This window comes from Drosophila virilis, unplaced genomic scaffold (assembly GCF_030788295.1).
Source record: "Drosophila virilis strain 15010-1051.87 unplaced genomic scaffold, Dvir_AGI_RSII-ME tig00001615, whole genome shotgun sequence".
Lineage (NCBI taxonomy): Eukaryota > Metazoa > Arthropoda > Insecta > Diptera > Drosophilidae > Drosophila > Drosophila virilis.
The window spans coordinates 155,830-176,899 of NW_027212849.1; the positions used below are offsets into that span (position 1 = coordinate 155,830).

General features: G+C 38.0%; 1 protein-coding gene across 4 annotated transcripts in view; it reads left to right on the forward strand.

Moving 5' to 3' along the window:
• The window catches only part of LOC6635308 (stromal interaction molecule homolog), a 116,399-nt gene that overhangs the window by 82,628 nt on the left and 12,701 nt on the right, over window positions 1-21,070 (forward strand). Inside the window, exon 3 of one of the 4 annotated variants that reach the window (XR_011417310.1) lies at window positions 15,515-20,579. The exons of the other annotated variants lie outside the window; for them this stretch is intronic. The gene's annotated coding sequence lies outside the window, so the exon portion shown is untranslated. The remainder of the gene's footprint in view (window positions 1-15,514; window positions 20,580-21,070) is intronic. 4 annotated transcript variants of the gene reach the window in all.

The window sequence follows — 21,070 nt, forward strand, 5'->3', positions numbered from 1 at the left end:
ATCAATGTACAATGTGCATTAAGTTGCCTATAATCGATGCACATTCGCCATTCTTCGGTCTTCTTTTCCACCAGCACAATCGGCGCGCTGTTTTGGGCTTTGGAACAGCTCGATGACTCCCGTCCGGAGCAATTCCTCCACCTGCTCGTTGATGACTCGCTGGATCGCCGGGTTCCTCGGGTAGTACCTCTGCTTGATGGGCTCGTTGTCCTTCACAATACGATGGATGTCTATGTGGGAAACGCTCTTCAGCCCCTCGAATCGCGCCAATTGCGCCTCTAGAAGCATGTGCAGACTTGGCTCCAGCTCTGCTGGCCAGACGTCCTCACTATTGGGACACCCCTCTCTAGACTCTTCACCACTACTAGCTTCGTGACTAGCTCCCTCAGCTGGGTTTTTCCCCGCGACTAGTTCACCTGCTAGTACGACTATTTCTGAGGTGTGAGGTTGATCCTCTTGCTCGTTGGATCCACCCACTCTTCCCAGCTTCGCGCATTTAGATGGTGATCCATGCGTGGGCCCTGAATCCCCGCCTCTGCTGACCTCCGTCGTCGCCTGCCCCTTCCCCCTAACCATTTCCCTCCTTACGCCCGCGTTTTCACTCCTTTCCTGGCGCTCTTCGTACACCGGCTTGTCTGACCACGTCTCTAATGGCACCGTGGACACATTGATGTCAGGTCGCGCCTCCACTGGTATCCTCTCATCGTCCGACCGAGCCTTTCGAATCCCTAACCTCACCCCTGGGATCGCCTCCGCAGGGCAACCAGTCGCCCCTTTCCTAATTATCAGTCTCTCAGGCGTGCCCATCTCACTGCCTCCGCAACGTATCCTCGTGCTTATCGCCCGGAGTAACTCCATGCCTAGAATCACCTGGCATTGAGGCCATTATTAGAAGAGGCACGCCGATCTTGCGATCCGCTAAATTAATTAAAACGTACATCATCCGCGCGATATCTAATAGCCTCTGTCCTCTGAACACATTTCTCACACATATCTGAATATGTCACTTTTTTATAATATATGTGAAATGCGCCCTGTGCGTTTCCCCATAAGAAAACATATTTCACACATCTTTCGAAAAAGGCACATATTTGAAAATTGTGTAAATTCGCGCCGAACATTTCGTGTTTTTTGCGTTGGTTAATCGAAATTTCTATCGATGTTGTGAAAAATGGTATAGTATCGTACACATAAACGTCTGATATATCAACGAAGGCAAGCGGCAACTTTAAATTTAAAGAAATTTAAAATTAAAATAATCCCACAGTCTTTAGAATTTAAACATGGCGAAATCTCGAAAATAGTACTTGAAATGGAGCCCTTATTTCGATGGGGCTGCGTTGTCATATATCCTACATTGTTCTGTCTCAGGGATGTAGCCCACGCGTAGTGCATTAACTCCCTTATGCACTCCACATATTGTTCGAATCTTTCGCCATCTCGTTGACGACGAGCCCGGATTTCGCCTTCCAACAATTTAAATTACCGCGGGAGTAAGAAGTAATCTAACAATCCCTCCTTAAATTCATTCTATGGTACATCTCTTAGTCCACTTGTAGGGGACTGACATCTTCCTTCGGAGGCATTTCTGGCTTGCAACCGTTGAAGGCCGTTGATGGGAGCATAGAGCAGTACGGATGCCATATCTCTCAAAAAGCTTCCTGCTCTATGTCGTTCTATGTTGAGTAGGAAAGCTAACTAAAATTATATGTAGACTGGACAGTCAGTGAACGTCGTGTTGTGCTGAGTGTGTGGGAACCGGGGCAGGAGTGGCCATAATTATTGCCGCTGTATGGAGGCGGACGAGCGACACCGTAGTCACTCGCAGTTTCATGAGTGAGGATTGCGTACGCAAGTAGGCGGTTCGGGGAAAAGTAGAGGACGTGCAGACGCGCATTAGTCTGGCGGATGACTGGATGTAGAAGGTGATCAGCATGTCGATACACATCATGCCCTCGATGTTAGAACACGTCATCCTGGGAATGGATTTCTTGGATGTAATGGGCACCACAATGCGCTGCGGCAAGACAAAACTGGTCTTAGAGATGCCGGCGGCACCTGTCGCGGGGCCCCGGATGAGCGAAAAGGCGAAGGAAGGCCTGACATGTCATGAAAAGGGAGCACCTGCTTGGCAACAGATGAGAAAAGACATAAAGAAGGAACCGAAGAAAGGCCTCCCATTAGGAAAAGGGTGTATCTACTCGGCAACAGAATAGAGAATACTTTAAGGAGGAACCGAAAGAATACTTCCGACCGTGCGCATGAGCAACTCAAAAGCCGGCGCGTAGAGCTGCAGCGACAGATCTACGCTAGTCATGGAGGCCGATCGGCGGAAATGTGCCAGAGAAAGGAAGGATTAGAAGCAATGGCTAGGATCTACACGGACGCAGGGGATCGGAAGAAACTGCCTGTGTGGAGAGATCGTGAGCTGCATCTGAAGTCGGAGCGGTGCACGGAAAATGCTAGACGCAGGGTGAGCCCAGCATCAAAGAGGCAGAGTGGCCAGCGGATCTGGATTTGAAACTAAGGGAGTTCCTTGAGTCGGAACTGGCACTCTTTAAGGTGCTGCAGGGAGTCTCGCATATCGCAGAGCACAGGATGCGAATGAAGGATGACAAGCCGCTGAAGCAAAGGTATAATCTGAAGAATCTGACCATGCAGAGGGTGATTGACTAATAGGTGCATCGACTACCGCAACTCAATTATCATTCCATTCCCGATGCCTATCCTGTCCCCCGGATTAATCATCCTTGAGCGGTTGCGTAACGTCCGGTTCATTTTAACCTTAGATTTGATGCACGGGTACTGGCAGAAACCGATGACAGCTGATAGTAAGAAATGCACGGCATTCACAGTCCCAGGAAGAGGTATTTTCCAATGGCGGGTGATACCATTTTATTTACATTCAGCGTGTGTGACCTTTCATCGACCATTGGACACGGTGATAGGGCCAGAAATGGAGCACCAAAGCCTCCCTAGACGATATCGTGGTAATAGGGGCAACATGTAGAAAATTTGTGGGAGGTATCTCAGACTAAATAGGAAGTAGTGCAGCTTCTTCAGGCTGAGGGCTTCGCTGCATCCAAGTTCGTGTCGCCTAAGAATTGTGCGTCTAGTGAGGCCAGGCGAACGAAAGAAGAGGGTAGGCCATATTTCGCAGATGTCCTTTGTATATAAGTCGTTTTATATACAACATATAAAACGAATATATGCGCCGTCAGCTGAACGGCCACCGTAATATAATGTAGTTGTTCAATTAACTTATATATATAGTTTTGTATCGAATAACAAATCAGAATCTGAAAATTGTGAAATTATTCGTTTTCCTCTTTCAAGTAAACAATTTATTTTACCGAATTTTAGTTTCACAAATTTCTTACGTCGCTATTACTAACGACTTCATAGACATTGGGTTCGTTTAGGTCTTTTTGCAATTCTATTATGTCATTTGCTCAGAGTTTTTTTTGTCTTTTTGAAGATCTTGTTTGAACCATTAATATTTTCCTATTCATGTCAATTAGTGTCTCAATGCTTATGCAGGATAATGCAACTGCTACAACTGCTTCCCTTCAGGTATTCTACCGTTAATTGGTATTCTTCTAAGTCTAGTTTCATCGTGGTTAATTTTGATGTGAGATGTTTTATCGAAAAAAAAGTTAAGGGGTCTATGGTCTGTTTTAACTAAGAAATGCCTTTAATAAACATAAGGTCGGAAGTGTTTTATTGTCCAATGTATAGCAGCTAATTCCCGTTCTGTAGTTGATTTATTGCTTTCTCCCTGTATGGAAGCTCGGAATGCGTATGCAATTGACTATTGCACACCGTTGTACTCTTGGGATAGTACAGCACCACATGCATGTTTACTTGAATCTGTGGGTATGCAAAATTCTTTGTTGAAGGGAGGGATTGCAATAATGTTGGTTTCATTAATGCCTTTTCCTAATACTTAGATGCATCTATGCATTCTTTTTTCCATTCGAATTGGACATTCTTTCTGCTTAATCTAATCAAATGACGTAAGTACTGTGAGAAGTTGTGTATAAATCTTCTATAGTAATAACAGAATGCGACGAAATTTCGTGCACTATTCGCATCAGTAGGGGTTGAATTTTTTAGGGTTGGGTTTTTTATAACATCGTAATACTTGTCATCTGGAAGGATGCCATAGCCTGTTCATTTATGCTTAAGGAAAGTTACCTCGTTCATGAAAAACGCACATTTCTGTGAATTGAAATTTAAATTATGTTTTCGACAAAGATCAAATTTTCTTGTCAAGTTCTTGTTCTGCTCTGACCAGCCGATAACTAGTAGGTCGTCCATATAGAGAAATGCTTGGGATGGCTCTAGGTCTGAAAATGCGAGTGCCATCATTCGCATAAATAAATTTGGTGCTTCATTAAGACAATATGGTAACCGCTTGAAGCGATAAGAACCAGTGCTCTTTGAAAATGATGTTATATTTCTAGTTCAATTTGGTGAAAACCTGATATAAGACCGTCGGGACATAAAAAATATTTAGCTTGTCTTAGTTGGTCAAGTATTTCCTCAATTTTTGGCGGTGGATATTTATCTGCTAAACATATATTCTTAATGTGCCGATTATCAACTACTAAACGCCATTTTTATTTTTATACCCTCAATTGTATTTGTGCAAAATCCAAATATATGTAACAGGCAGAAGGAAGCATCTCCGACCCCATAAAGTATATATATTCTTGATCAGCACCACCACCGAGTCGATCTAGCCATGTCCGTCTATCTGTCTGTCCGTCTGTCCGTATGTATGAACGCAAGGATCTCAGAACCTATAAGAGCTAGAGACTTGAAATTTTTGATGCAATCGATAAGAATCGATATCGATATCCTGTTTTTTGGGCAATTTTGGTAAATAATAAGAGCTAGAGTCACCGAACTTGACATATAGCTTCTACAATATAAAATATATAAGCATTTGGTGTTGGAAGAAGATGGTTCAGCGTATCCCCTAGTCGGGAGCTCCCGACTACCTGTTTTTTTTTTAATTTAGGAGAGGTTTCTTGGTCACCAAGAGAAGTGACTATTGTGATCTGAGATAGATGGTTTTACTACACCATCTATTATTAGTTTTTCGACCTTTCTGTCAATTTCAGGCTTTTCTGTTTCTGCATTTCTGTAGTTTTTAATTTATACGGTTGTTTTGTCTGCTAATCTTAATTTTTGTTTATAAAAATTGTTACTTGAAATTGCTTCTGTTTCTGGACCAAATATGTCACTGTATTTAGCTCATAAATCAGTAAGCATGTTTTTTAATTGGTCAGTGAATTTTAATTTATTTATGACTGAATTTGTTCTATTGCTGGTATTAATGTTATTTATTTTGATTTCATATTCTTGTAGTGACTTAAAGCTTTATTTTGGGACTATGAATTTTTGTATGTTTGCTAGTTGTTTTTAAAATACAGACTATAACGCTATTGCTTGTTACGTTACTGTTTGCTATTATTATCCCAGGATGTATTTCCAGGTTAGGTATAAGAACTGTATGTTTAAAGGCGTAAATTTTCTCATTACCTCTGATCTAGCTGGTAATAATATTGAGTTATCAATATCATTATGTAAAAGCGGTACATGTATGTTTAGCAGCGTAAATTTTCTCATTACCTCTGATCTAGCTGGTAATAATATTGAGTTATCAATATCTTTATGTAAAAGCGGTACATGTATTTGATAATTAAGTTATTCTGGTTTCATATTGAATTCATCATTTTGGTAATCTATTAGGTAATTAAATTTTCTGATGAAGTCGAGTCCAAGAATTCCATCGCAAGGTATGGGAAATGCATTGTGGACTATTTGGAAATTGTGACTGATTACGAAGTAATCGAAAAGTAGATCAATTGTGGATTGTTCAATTGACGCTATTGTTCCCTGTCCGATTCCTGTGATATCTGTTTTGTAATTTTGATAAATATTTGAATTAATGTTATTATTCTTTAGGATTAAGACAGTAGCTCCTGTATCTACTAGCAATGTTAATGGAATATTATTTTTTCCATTATGTACCTTAATAAAACTACTTAGACTTGATAATAATATTTAGTATTTTTACTGTTGGTTATTTATTTATTTATTTATTTTAATGGTCGACAAAACGAGTGTCTTCCTCATTATTCAATAGATTATACAATAGATAATAGAATTATATGCTTAAAGCCTAGTTAAAGAATACAATTTTCTGTTTTATTTGCCAGTCCGGCCAGCTGTGCCCCTTTTCACAGCTAATTTTGTCAGTGACGCTATTAAAGCCTACATCCAAGCAGAAGGTTGTAAGTTAGAAAAAAGTGTTCTTAAGTAAAATTAAAAATAATCTTAATTTGTTATATTAATAAAGAAAATAAAATAAATAGGAAGAAAGAAAGTAAGAAGATTGTTAATAATGTAAAGAGATGTACGTTAGATAGAGAGTAAAAGTAATGGGAAATCACCGACCCGGTGGGGGAAAATTTTTTCAGCCTGTCCGACAAGCTAAGCGCCTGCTCGATTTTATTAGTGGTAGAGAAAGTTCGGTAGCGAAAACGTGATGCTTACTATTATAATTTTTACATAGGATGCGAAAAGGATTGTGCATAGCGTAGTCTGTTGTGCACGTAGATAGGAATAAGGGGCGATAATTTCTGCATGGTTTAGCCGGAACAGAGAATTGAAGACGCCCTAGCAGAAAGGAGAATTTATGTCGCCAATAATCAACTTATGTAGAAGGACAACACCGTTAATTGTCCTAGGGTTGGTTAAAGACGGAAGGTTGAGAAGAAGCAGCCTGCTGGAGTAGGATGGTAACCGAAGATTAGGGTCGCAATTTAAACTTCGTAGGGCAAAAAGCAGAAATCGCTTCTGAACAGATTTAATCAATCCTGGCCAGATGCAAGAGCTACTGCTTGAATACTCAAGGATAGGACAGACAAGAGAAGTTTTTTTTATAAAGGATCGTTTAATGAATCCAAGTACACCTTTTGCATCATTAACGATGGTATCTATGTGAAAACAGAGTTTAGAATCAAAAATAACGCCTAGGTCCTTAACTGTTAGTATTCGCTGCAAAGGGATATTGTCGATTGTATAACTGACAAGATAAGGTGTAGTACGATTAAATGTCATAAGCATACACTTTGAACAATTTGGATGCAATTGATTGGCCGAACACCAAAGTTGCATAGCGTTCAAATCGTCTTGTAGACGAGAATGATGTAGGGGATTATTGTATGATAGAAAAAGTTTGACATCGTCCGCATACATGAGTACACGGGCATATGATATAACAGAGGGGAGATTATTTATAAAAAGAGTAAAGAGTAAAGGTCCAAGATGACTACCTTGAGGAACACCAGAAGTAACGTGAGCCCGTTTAGAGGAAGTCAGCCTCAGCATTACTCTTTGGGTCCTACCTTTTAAATAAGAACTAATCCAATGCAAATGAAACGCAGGGAAACCTATTTGGTCAAGCTTAAAAAGTAAAATGTCATGGTGTACAGAGTCAAACGCCTTACTGAAGTCAGTGTGAATGACATCAGTTTGCATTTTCAAAAGGAAAGCATAATTTACCAAGGAAGTAAATTCAAGCAGATTGGTCGTAGTTGATCGATTCTTTACGAATCCATGTTCAACAGGGGAAACAACTGATTTGCAGAAATGCTGCAAATTCGAAGTGATAATTTTTTCAAATAATTTAGGAATAGCGGACAGTTTTGCAATGCCCCTGTAATTTTGTATATCAGACTTCACGCCTTTCTTGTGAAGAGGAATCATATAAGATTCTTTCCAAAGAGATGGAAAGCCAGAAGTTTCAAGGTATAGATTAAAAAACATTATCAATTGATAAAGAAGGGAAGAACTACACTCCTTGAGTAGACAACTAGGAATATTTCCGGCCCAGGAGAGTAAGAAGATTTTAAAGAGTTTATAGCTAATAGGAGAGAGGAGTGTGAAACAATGGGAAGAGGTATAAAACTAGCGGAAGAAATAGTGAAAGGGTAAGAATTAGTATTAGGACAGACTGAAGAGTAAGTTGATTGGAACAAATTAGCAAAGAGGTTAGCAGAATCAGTGTCATTGCTAGCTTTATCCATCCCAAGAGAGAAAGAAGATAGCAAACTTGAAGATTTACGCTTCAAGTTTACAAAATTATAAAACTGTTTCGGATTTTGGGAAAGTTGCCTTTTACAACGAGTTAGATAATTCTCATAGCATTGAGAATTAAGAAGCAAGAAGTTCGACTTGGCTATGGAATATTTAGCCAAGTCTGTACACGAACCAGACTTTTTAAACTTTTTAAAATATTTGGATTTTACATTTTTTAGATGTGATAATCTGACAGTAAGCCAGGGTGGTTTTGAAAAACAAGTCGAAGGAATTGACTTAGGAATACACACATCTAAGAGGGAGTTTAGGGTGATATAAAAAAAATTAATGGCAGTATTCATATCAACCGAGTCATATAAGAAAGACCAATCGGTTGCATAAATAAGCTGATTCAGCAAAAAATAATTTCCTTTGCGGAAGCAACAGCGGAGCTTATTGGCAATCTCTAAAGTTCTATTCAAATGATTAAAAATTGAATTGATTTGAAACCACGAAAGAATGCAGTCTACAAAATCGTGTTTTGCTGAGGGCACTAGAAAATTTTCAGCAGTGAATAATGACCAAGAGATATTCAGCAAATTAAAATCAACCAACAGCAAAAGTAGGTCATTATCACGCACGTGTGAAGAAACTTCTTTAATACAAGTAATATGTTTCATATAAACTTGAATATTAGAAGAAGGAGGGACATAAGAGCATGTTATATAAATATTCCGTGTAGGAAAAGACACCTTAACTGAGAGAATCTCAACGTCAGTACGAAAACAGAAAAGTTCTGACTAGAGAGTGGCTTTAACGGCAATTAACACCCCACCACCTCGAGTCGGTCGATCATTTCTATACAAAATAATGTTATTCGACAAAATCTCAAAATCAGATATGGTTGAGTTTAACTATGTTTCTGAAAATGCTATTATATCCGAATCAAAGGAAGTGATTCTTAAGCTTTGAAATGAGACCTCTAACATTATGATAATGAATAAAGATTTGGACAGAAGATGAAGCTAGTTTTTTGGGGCAGATATGGTACCCTTCATTGAAGAGACTGGAAGGGTGACAGGCTGGTTACGCTTTTTAGGCTTGAACTCGTGAACAAATGATTGTTCCACACAGGAGTGTGGAGGCCAAAATTTGGGATCACAAATGATTGGGAACATATCATGTGAAACATTTATTTTGAATGATGATAATTCACGAGGGGTGGAGAACTTAAATTTGGTTATTGACACGCTAGCAGAAGATTTGCTAGCAATATAGGCTGCCAATGACTCAGAAGTGGTGTCCGACGAAAGTCGAGACACAAAAACTTCCCTATAAGGGGCATCTACCGTTAAAGAAGGCGATAAAGACGACATTGGAGATACGTTGCTTGGAAGGGACAAGAAAGGCATAGGTGTCTGAACAGACGTAGAGGGCAATTGCAAAAGTTGAGGCTCCAACTGGCGATTTGTTGGAGACTCGAATTTATATTTGCCAAGCAACTCGAAACTCGAGTCAAAATTACTCGAGAGTTGCTTAGCCACGTTATTTAATTTTAGGAACTGATTTCTCACAGAATTATACATTCTGGAGAAATCAATTTGCTTGTCGATGCATTTTGGGCATGACCAACTCAAGCCGCCGCAACCCTTCTTGGCAATCGCAGCGATCTTGTCGCAATCACGCCCAGTGAGACCTGCACATTTAGCATGCATCATATTCTCACACAGCCAGAAATTAACAAATTGCAGCAGTGCAGAATCATCAGCCTGCTTGAACGTGCACGGTTTCTTACAGCTTACATAATTATTGAATGCGTATGCAAGTTGCGAAAGCGCAGAGCAAAACGAAAGCGGTGCACAAGAATGAGCAAGTAAACACTCAAAAAACAGTTATTCGTACACAAACAAATTGTTTGGAGCGAAAAGCAATAGAAAAAATTTGCGAGAGCGCGATGCACAAGCAGAAGTATTTAGCGAACACACGCACAAACAAGTGTATGCACAGAGGAGCACCAAAGCAAAAGAATCAAAACAGGCAATAACAACAACACGGAACTGACGCCCCGTTTTATAAATGCAAAAATTAACAGACTTACGCTGCACGACAGAAAACACTTTGCACAATTTATAAAAGCTTTTCAAAAAAAGCACCGAAAAATGCGAAATTTTGAAATACACAGCAGGATTAAAGCGCAAGAATATATAAAATTCTTGGAGCACAAGTAAAACACGTCAATCACTCTCAACTGAGAAATCCCTCTCGAGCTGGTTTGTTGGTTTTCCGAGTTACCTTGTGTAACTCAGATCTAGTTTTTCTGTCCATGTCCTCTGTTTTGAGCCGCCTCTATACGAGCCGCCTCCAGGATTGCCTCTATTATCATTGTTTCTATCACCATTATTATTGTTGTTTTGTAGCCGCCTCTGTTATATGGTTAGCCCCTTTAAATACCTCTGACGAGGTTTCCACCACGAGGAGAGTAATTATTGTAATAAAGGACAGTATTACTTTGTCCAGTTGCTTTTGTGCAACCATCGGCAAATTTGGATATGGCACCATTATTCCTAGCTGTCTACTCAAGTAGTGTAGCTCTTCCCTTCTTTATCCATTGATAAAGCTTTTTAATCTATCCCTTAAAACTTCTGTCTTTCCATCTCTTTGGAAAGAATCTTATATCATTCCTCTTCACAAGAAAGGTGTGAAGTCTGATATACAAAATTACAGGGGCAATGCAAAACTGTCCGCTATTCCTAAATTATTTGAAAAAATAATCACTTCGAATTTGCAGCATTTCTGCAAATCAGTTGTTTCCCCTGTTGAACATGGATTCGTAAAGAATCGATCAACTACGACCAATCTGCTTGAATTTACTTCCTTGGTTCATGATGCTTTCCTTTCGAAAATGCAAACTGATGTCATTTACACTAACTTCAGTAAGGCGTTTGACTCTGTACACCATGACATTTTACTTTTTAAGCTTGACCGAATAGGTTTCCCTGCGTTTCATTTGCATTGGATTAGTTCTTATTTAAAAGGTAGGACCCAAAGAGTAATGCTGAGGATAACTTCCTCTAAACGGGCTCACGTTACTTCTGGTGTTCCTCAAGGTAGTCATCTTGGACCTTTACTCTTTACTCTTTTTATAAATGATCTCCCCTCTGTTATATCATATGCCCGTGTACTCATGTATGCGGACGATGTCAAACTTTTTCTATCATACAATAATCCCCTACATCATTCTCGTCTACAAGACGATTTGAACGCTATGCAACTTTGGTGTTCGGCCAATCAATTGCACCCAAATTGTTCAAAGTGTATGTTTATGACATTTAATCGTACTACACCTTATCTTGTCAGTTATACAATCGACAATATCCCTTTGCAGCGAATACTAACAGTTAAGGACCTAGGCGTTATTTTTGATTCTAAACTCTGTTTTCATATGGATACCATCGTTAATGATGCAAAAGGTGTACTTGGATTCATTAAACGATCCTTTTATAAAAAAAATTCTGTACATCTCTCTTGTTTGTCCTATCCTTGAGTATTCAAGCAGTACCTCTTGCATCTGGCCAGGATTGATTAAATCTGTTCAGAAGCGATTTCTGCTTTTTGCCCTACGAAGTTTAAATTGCGACCCTAATCTTCGGTTACCATCCTACTCCAGCAGGCTGCTTCTTCTCAACCTTCCGTCTTTAACCAACCCTAGGACAATTAACGGTGTTGTCCTTCTACATAAGTTGATTGTTGGCGACATAGATTCTCCTTTTCTGCTAGGGCGTCTTCAATTCTCTTTTCCGGCTAATCCATGCAGAAATTATCGCCCCTTATTCCTATCTACGTGCACAACAGACTACGCTATGCACAATCCTTTTCGCGTGGTATGTAAAAATTAGTTGGCATCACGTTTTCTCTACCGAACTTTCTCTACCACTAATAAAATTGTTGCTTTCAGGATACTTTCGGGAATTCGCTGACCACTCCCGGCTATGAGCAGGGGCATAGCTTGTCGGACAGGCTGAAAAAATGTTCCCCCACCTTACTTTTCTTTTTGTCCTATCTACTTAACACTCTCCATCTAACGTGTATCTCTTTACATTATTAACAATCTTCCGACTTTCTTTTTTCCTATTTATTTTATTTTCTTTATTAATATAGCAAATTAAGATTATTTTTAACTTTACTTAAGAACACTTTTTATTCCATGAACCCATTAAAAATGGGTATAAGGGTATATTGTATTTGTGCGAAATCCAAATGTATGTAACAGGCAGAAGGAAGCATCTCCGACCCCATAAAGTATATATATTCTTGATCAGCATCAATAGCCGAGTCGATCTAGCCATGTCCGTCTGTCTGTCCGTCCGTCCGTCCGTCCGTCCGTATGTATGAACGCAAGGATCTCAGAAGCTATTAGAGCTAGATTCTTGAAATTTTAGATGTAGGTGCTCCTAGTTCCCGCGCAGATCGAGTTTACTTCCGATAATCGATAACTTACTCCGTTTCCAAGCAATCGATAAAAATCGATATCGATATCCTGTTTTTTGGCCAAGTTTGGTAAATCATAAGAGCTAGAGTCGCCAAACTTGACATATAGCTTCTAAAATAGAATATATATATATGCATTTGATGTTGGGAGAAGAGGGTTCAGGGTATCCCCTAGTCGGGAGCTCCCGACGAGAAACTCTTACTTGTTTTATACTTACAACCAACACATAATATGAGCATCTGCTAGAGCTATAGAGTATAAGTGTTGGTAGTTTTGCTCGTTTGCTGTAGGTTTAGGAGTTTAGCAATAGTACTTCTATTGATTCACCTATTACCGTTTTTGATAATTTTGCAATTATTTCGGCGATTGTTCTTTCATCACTTATCAAATAACGTGCATGGGCTTTTAGTTTTGTCTTTATACGACTGGCAGCTGTTGCTTCATGAGCTTCTTTTAGTGAGTTTATAAAGCTCAAAGCATCTTTGAAGCTTGGTAAGTTTTTTGCCTTTCCATCAAACTCAGGTAAGAGCGATGAGGCTAGTTTGAGATAACTGATAGCTGTTTGGGCCATTTTGTTCTCAATTGATTGGGTATTTTCGTCGAAATCTGATGGTTTAGTATCAGCAGCCAATGAAAATAGATTCACGTCAAATGACGCTAAAGTGTTAGAGAATTTAGAAGGAATATTGTTATATTATACCTTTCCAAAATTCGTCCAAAGTTTTCTCTTAACGTACCTAATGCCTCAACTGCCTGTGTTAGATGCAAATCTTTTAGGTTTGTTGCATTGTTACTTATAATTATACGGCTGATACTGTACGAATATACAAGAATTTTAACGTCTTTTAACTTTCTCTCGTTTGATAAATAGTTTATAGATAGTTTTAAGATGGGTGTTCTTTAATTACTGATCTCAAAACAAAACTATCGTTTCTACTTTATATATTATCTAAGTCGTTTGCACGACTCATATATTTTTTCTTTAGGCACGTATTGTACAATTTGAAAATGAGATTTATGCACTTTAGCACTACGATAATTACAAGAAGTACTGTTATTATTCTTAAGTTTTGTGTTTCCACTTCAATCCACCGTCTTACTGTTTATTATTCCCATGATGGACCAAGGTATATGACTATGGAGTGTGAATATGGAGTGTGAATATGAACTATGGAGTCCTGAAGTATAAAATATAAAATAAAATCGAATAATTGACTTTAAATTTAAAAGTTTGAATAATCTATTTTGTGATATTTAAACCAAAACTTTATCTTTGTACTTGTAATTTGATATATTTATTATATATTTAGTGTTTTCAACTTATTCGAAATTTTTAAAAGATTTGCTAATTTTGTTGCTATTTATTAATGTATTTATGAATTTGAAAGTTTAGATTGTGTTTAAATTAGTTTAAATGTAAAAATTATTTAAATTTACTTTTACTTTTGTTTACATATTTTCCTGCTGTTACAGCCGTTGCTGCTGTTGTTGTGTTACTGGGGCCACGAAGGTAGCCTTGTTGGTCGATCCCGTTTCTATCTTCGACGTTTATTTTCACATTTCGCGACAGTTCCAGATACAAGTTGTTGAGTCCAGGTTGACATTAGCGTCCTTTTGCAGAAAATAGTGCTCACTGTTGGATCACACTCGCTGACAACGATATTTTTCGTACCACACTTAGCAGTCGTAGTGCCTTCTTGGAAATTTGAAATTCGCCTTTCATACTGGACTGGATAAAATTTAATTTCTTTGCAAACTAATATTGATATTGGAAATTAATAAGAAAATACAATAAATTTTTGTTCTAGGATTTTTTGATGCAAGCTACTTCTAAAAAATCTGCTACACTGGCATTCTATATCTTGTAATGTTTGTAAAAGAGACTCGTGGTCTGAAACTCTGACAATGTGTCGTATTTTATTTTTAAAAAGTATGCTATTTTTCAAAAGATGGGGAGTCTGATTGCTCAATTACAATTTGGTTCCTAAAACAATTGACTGGTTTGTCTGTTGTATCTAACGTATAAGTAACGGATTCCTCAGAGCATCAGCAACTTAGTTTTCCTTTTCTGGCTTACAAAAAACATGTGCGTTGTGTTCATCCACAAATGCTTTGCATCTTTTTAGCCTAGGGTTAGGGTGTTACTTGGACATAGTACTGGTTAACGTAGCGTACGCCAGATCATGGTAATTGGACACTTATTTTGTGATAGCACGGCCCCTAAGCTATGCCCCGAAGCGTCTGTAGTTAAGTCAAAGGGTTGGCTAAAATCATAGTATGCAAGGATGACGTCCTCTGAGTGTAGTATGATTTTTAATTTAATTTATCAATTTTTTTTTAAGAATGTTTTATGTATTGAATCTCGCATACACTTTCACTACAAGACAGTTGAATTAGATGATATTTGGCCAAGCCTGGTTGGCTGGCTTTATCGTGGACAAACGTCAAAGGCATCTTCTTTAAATAAGGCTGCATCGTCACGAAGGTAGTCGGTAGTTCAATTTGTTAAAAGCTTTTAATTGCTCTGTTTTCAAGTCGAGCTTGATCTATTTTGAGTGATTGGCACCTATTTTTCCATTTTCGCCCTTAAAGATGTCTGTTAAAGGTCTTGCGATTGTAGTAAATCCCTTTATCATATATCTGTAACTTGATAATCCCAAAAATGATCTAATATTAAATAATGTAGAAGGTGCTGAAAATCTGTTATAGCCTATACCTTTTCAGGTGAAGTAGTGATACCACCAGTTGACACGAGGAAGTACTCCGCGATTTTTTTTAGAAACTTGCATTTTTCTTGAGACACGCTCATGCCTGCTTCATACAATGTTTAAAGGACTTTGTCAATGTTTTTAACATGGTCATTTTTACTTGTAAAAAATATTATTACGTCGTCGACGTAAACATAATAAGTTTTCCTTATTTTTCCCGCAGGAACTCATCACTTGCCCGTTGGAATAACCTGGGTGCGTTTTTAGACCAAAAGGAAGTCTACAAAATTCATACTTCCCATTGTGTACCGAAAAACCTGTCTCTTCTCGGTCTTTTTCTCCGCCAGTTCTAATTGGTGGAAACCTGATTTTAAATCCAGAGTCGTGAAGTACTGGGCTTTCCCTATGTTAGACGGTATTGTTGTAATAGAATGAATGTAGAGTAGAGTATTTGTCGTCAATAGTCGGTAATGAAGTTCATATTTTGACACTTCGTAAACAAAATTGGTTCCGAACCGTGTTCGTGTTCGAATATGAGTTGGGTTAAGTCAATTTTCGCATTGAATTTTATAGTAAGTCGAGCCCGATGACACCATCGAAATCATTTAGGCTGTGCAAGATAAAAAAATAGGACTGTGCTTTAAAAACATGTATCTAATATTTTTGTTCAATTTTTGTATGCCCATAGATTGATTTTACTATGAGCGGGGTCTGGACTAGCACGAAGTGTACCAGCCTTGTGAATAGTTTTATGTGATTCTTAGAAGCTGCCGCGCCTGTTACTAATCGAATTGTTTGACCTGCTACTGTACGCGCGATGTACGATAGCAGGGAGTTTCCCCTAAATAATGACATGATTCTGCATCGGATAAATCTTAGTCGACCGTCGCGGTCTCAGACTACGCCTTTGTCTCATAATTTTGATCATAATGCTGCTCTTGTGTGTAGTTAACTTTCTGATGGCTTCGTATGGACTGGTCTTGTGAACCAAAGTATGCAACCTGTCCTCTCTGAACATAGCGTTGAGGACTGTTGCGGCTGCTACATCGTAGGCCATTATTGTTTGATTTGTCAGTAGCGTAAGTTTTCTTTCAATTTTGTCGTGGTATTTTAGCAAAGGCAGGTCGACTTGCCTCATTGTATCCAACTGTTGTTTGATAGCAGGAATTAGAGTTTTGTCTGCGTAAGTAAAATCTATGCCGGCAACAATTGCGTTAAAATTTAACACCGTGTTAAACGACGCTAACGTTGCGCCTGCAGGGCCTCCAATTTTGTTGCGAATAATTGCAATCGCTTGGTAATGTTGGGAGCTTCCGTCATTAGGCTATCACATTTCGTAAGCTGCATTAGCAGCTTGTCGCTAAATGACATACTTTCCTTGGTTGCCATCAAATTGTGGCTTAGACTTTACAATGTCTAAGGGTTCATTCATTCATTACAAATAACCTATCCTATTTTGGCTGGTTTGTACACTATTATGTCTGTTGCATTTTTCTCATTTTTTCGCTCTATGCATTTGTTCTGTTAATGTTCTTATTTTTTCTCCAAAGTTCTCAAATTTCTCTTGGTTCAGTAGTCCACCATTGTTGGCAGACTCTATCAATTAAATAAGCTGTTCGTTATTCATATTATTCACTGTTTATTGTTTTTGGTTTTTCGATACATTTGCCTTGTAACTCGGTAACAATTCTTCGTCATTAGCACTGTCTGTACTAACTCTATTTCTATACATATATTCTTGAGTAAGGACAACGGAACTTATACGTATGTTTGTTTTTTTTTGCATGGATTTGGTTGACTTTATAAATTCAATGAAAACAACAGAATAACATTTTCGCAACTTATTGTTTTACTTTTTTTTTAAAGTCAGTTTGGATAACACTTGTTTGTTTTCAAATTTCTAATATTTTGGAGCGCGCAAGCCGGTGTCACATTTCGTCGATCGCTATGTTGCATCGTTCTCTACTTTGTAGCGCACATATCCGCTCTTGCGACACTCTGTGAGTCATTTGAGTTTAAGCATTGTATTAGTAATGAGAACAGTTAAGGCGATGTATTGAAGCAAGTTTAGGGAAAGGTTTGAATTTAGGTTGAATTTAGCCGCCGGCCGTCGCAGCAACCGTGCGTTGCTGATCGATCAACATCGCCTTTGAGAGTACAACTTCAATTGTGTCGAAGAGGATAAAGTGGCAAACATAACCCTAAACGGTTAACGGAGCGCTAGGGCTCGAGAGACAGAGTAGGGAAGTGTAAAATAATTACAAAGAAGGAAGTATGAACAAAGAATGCTAATACTTTTAATTTTCCAAACATAATATCTTGTAAATTGCTGGTCCTGGTAAGACTAAGAGTTGTATCCCGCCGTTACAATTTATATCGAATATGCATTAAAGTGTTGGTACAATTGAGCACATTATACTTCATACATAAATATCGTTTTATTGAATGAAAAAATATATATGTATAAGAAATATTTACTTCATCCGAGTATATTTTGCGCGAGTTACCAGATGGGAACCTTTTAAAGTTTTAAAGTTTTAAAGCTGACTTCCTTAGTGCCTTATAATGTGACTTCTGATGCTGAAAAGGTTCCTCCAGTTTAAGTTTTTTTTAAGTCAAGAATTTAATGATGCGAAATAAAAAGATTACAACTGCTTTGTGTTGAAGTTCAAATCAAACTGAATTATTCTTCCATTGGAACGAACGAAATTTTTCTTGCTTTACATGCCCATATTACTCCTATTATTGCGGCGATTAACGCAAACAGGTGTAAACTATAAAGATGTGGTTTTTCGCGGTGCCTTTCCATCTGAGTAATGTCGTTTCGTCTAATTAGAGTTAGAGTTCTTGTTAGTAACAAGATGTTAGAGCAAGATTTAGCTATTGTGGTGTTGATCGTATGATGTTTTCTTCGTCCCCGATATGTCTTATGATCACATGTTGTAGTTTGGTCTAAGAGTATGCCTTTTAGGCAGTGGTAGTTGATCGTGTTAGTTGTCGATTCGGAGTCTTCGCAGATTTATATTTGGTAGACTTTGGGGAATTTGTTTTTGAAGTATCTATTGTGGCCAGCTTGGTTATTAGTTACATAATTGGGTAAAAAAAAACTTTTTTGATTAATTTATAGGTAACGGAACAATGTGTAAGAGTTCATATTGATTTTTATCAGATATCGGTATCTTAATATTAAAAGTAATAATTGTTTTCTGTATATAAGCTTCTAATCATCCAAATATATTAAACAACATTTGCCATTCAAATCGGCCAATAATATGTACATTTCTCTTTGAAAAGTGGCTGGGGCGTGGGTAAGCCCGAATGGCATTTGAACAAATTCAAAGTGACCACCTTCCGCAGGAAAGGCTGTTTTATCCATATCTTTTGGATGCATCTCAATTTGATGGTATCCCCAGCCAAGTCTAGGGCAGTGAAATACCTTGCCTGCCTATTTTATCTAAGATGTCATTTATGTTTGGCATCGGGTATTTGTCCTTACCTGTTTTTTCGTTTACTTTCCGTAGTCTATTACAAGTCTCCATTTCTTTTTATTGGACGCATCCATCTAAATTGATACCAAAAAGGTTGGAGCGTTCCATGGAGAGTAGCTATATCTAATGATATTCTGATCTAACAGTTTTTGTATTTGTTCTTGAATTTGCTGTCGTTCTGTCGACATGGCTTGGTATAGATATTGATATTTCGTCTTAACTCTATGTTTCAAAAGGTTTGTGAAGGCTTAAGTGGTCAGTATGTATACTATAATTGAAATCTTGTGCCTTGAATGTAGTATCATTATTCAGTTATTCATTATTCAAGTCGTGTATCTAGCCAAAAGTTTCGAGTCTCATTCGAAAGGTTATTAACTACTACGTAAATCAATCAAATCAATTTGTTCTTTGCAGAGTACAGACCTTTTGATATAAATAAGTCTTTGTTAATGGTAGTTGGTTCGCACCAGCAGGTTCCGTTTTCAATATTAACGGGTAGTTGTATATCATTCATAGATTCTTCTTCTATCGTATGTACTATTTTATCTTCGAGTTTGATCGATGTGAAAAGGATTTTGTTTGAAGAGATCGTTGTGGTATGTTTACGATTGCTCCTAGTTGTTGTAGAATATATATTCCAATTAAACCATCGAAATATAGGTGGATTTGGAAAAGAAGTAATGAAAAAGGCGTGTCATTAGCAAATTCTTTAAAAAGTGAAAGGATCGTGTTGTTGTGTAATTCGTGTACGTTCAGTAGGGTTTTAATCGCTATTGGCGTTTGAAGTTTCGTTTGTTTTGCTTGCGTTACAAGCTTCGAACTTCGGAAAAGGTTACACGAGTGTCAATTAAAAATTTGTAAGGGCTACTAGAATCTAGGTGCAGTAAGATGTAAGGTAATGGTAACCCTCCGTTTTATTTTATTAGGTATCCTGTCTATTCGTCGAGGCGCCTGTTTGAAAATTCGCGTCCTCGTTATAATTATGCAACTGAGCATGTTGTTGCTCGATGTTAGGCATGGAGGCTTTAGGCTGCGAATTCCCTGGATATCTCTTCGACTGTAATGTTACTGTTTTCTTTAGGCATGATTGCCGGAGTGCTATTATCTTTTCTCTGCTTAGAATTGTCTCTTTCATAACATTCGTTATGAGTGCGTTTGACGTAGCGCCTCTCGGTATTGTTTTGATTGTATTGTTTTGTTGTTACTATCGTTGCGTCCAGGCCTATTGTCGTGTGATTTATATTCCCGATTTTGATCTTGTTTTTTCCCATTTTCTTGTGAGAAATATATTTCTCTTTCTTTAAGTGCCCATTCTGGGGTTTGGTCGGTGTCATGACAGAAATGATTTTAGACATGTGTCCGCAAACAAGTTTTTCTTGGGTTTTATCAATAAGGGTTCAGATTCCTTTGTTTCGGTTTATCTGAACAATGCAAGTTTGATTTCACAGACTTTGTCGTATAAAACGCGTAGTGACGATCCCCCTTAAACTAAATTATGTAATTCATACATAAGAGTGGGTTGTTCTCTTTTATCTGCTACGTGCGCGTTAGTCGGTTATACGCGAAAATAAAACCAGCGCAACTCTCGTCGATTAAATTCAACGATTGGTGAAATTCGCGAAAGGCAATTGAAACTTAATTGTTCATTTTTGCCCATCGGTGGACAACGCATCTTGTAAGGCCCGCCCGCAGGATACTCTCAACGAAGACTGGTCGCAGCATTCCCAGTAGATACCCAAAGGCTTCAAAAAGTATGAAATCCGGACCGACAGGGGAGGCAGCCACATCAGGAATAGTACTGTAAGTTAGAAATTAAGTGAAAAAAAAACGAACGAACAGCTAACAAAAAAGTAAAATAGAATTATAAGAATAAGAAATACAAAATATTGTAGAACAATAAGCAAGATAAAGAAGTGTAAGACGATAAAAAAATATAAGGACTACGAACGTAGTATAAATTATTTCCAACTTTACGACGCCCAAGGGACCCTCCAAAGTAGAAGGAAGAAACCAGCCACTGGTTTTAAAAAAGAAAACAAAAACGATCAAAAATTCAATCAAAATATAGAGTAAAAAAATGAACACTAGATTAAAATATATACCTCGCAAATATCTTAATATATACAGTAAAAGTAATATATCTCTTTTATAGCTAATAAAAGCAATTTAGTTCGGCCCCCAATAGTATCAGATCAACCACAGGTAGGCGGACATAACTTAAACAGACAGCAACAACGACATATCGACAGACAAAACGAACATTTACAAAATAGAGGCATGGCGAATAACGC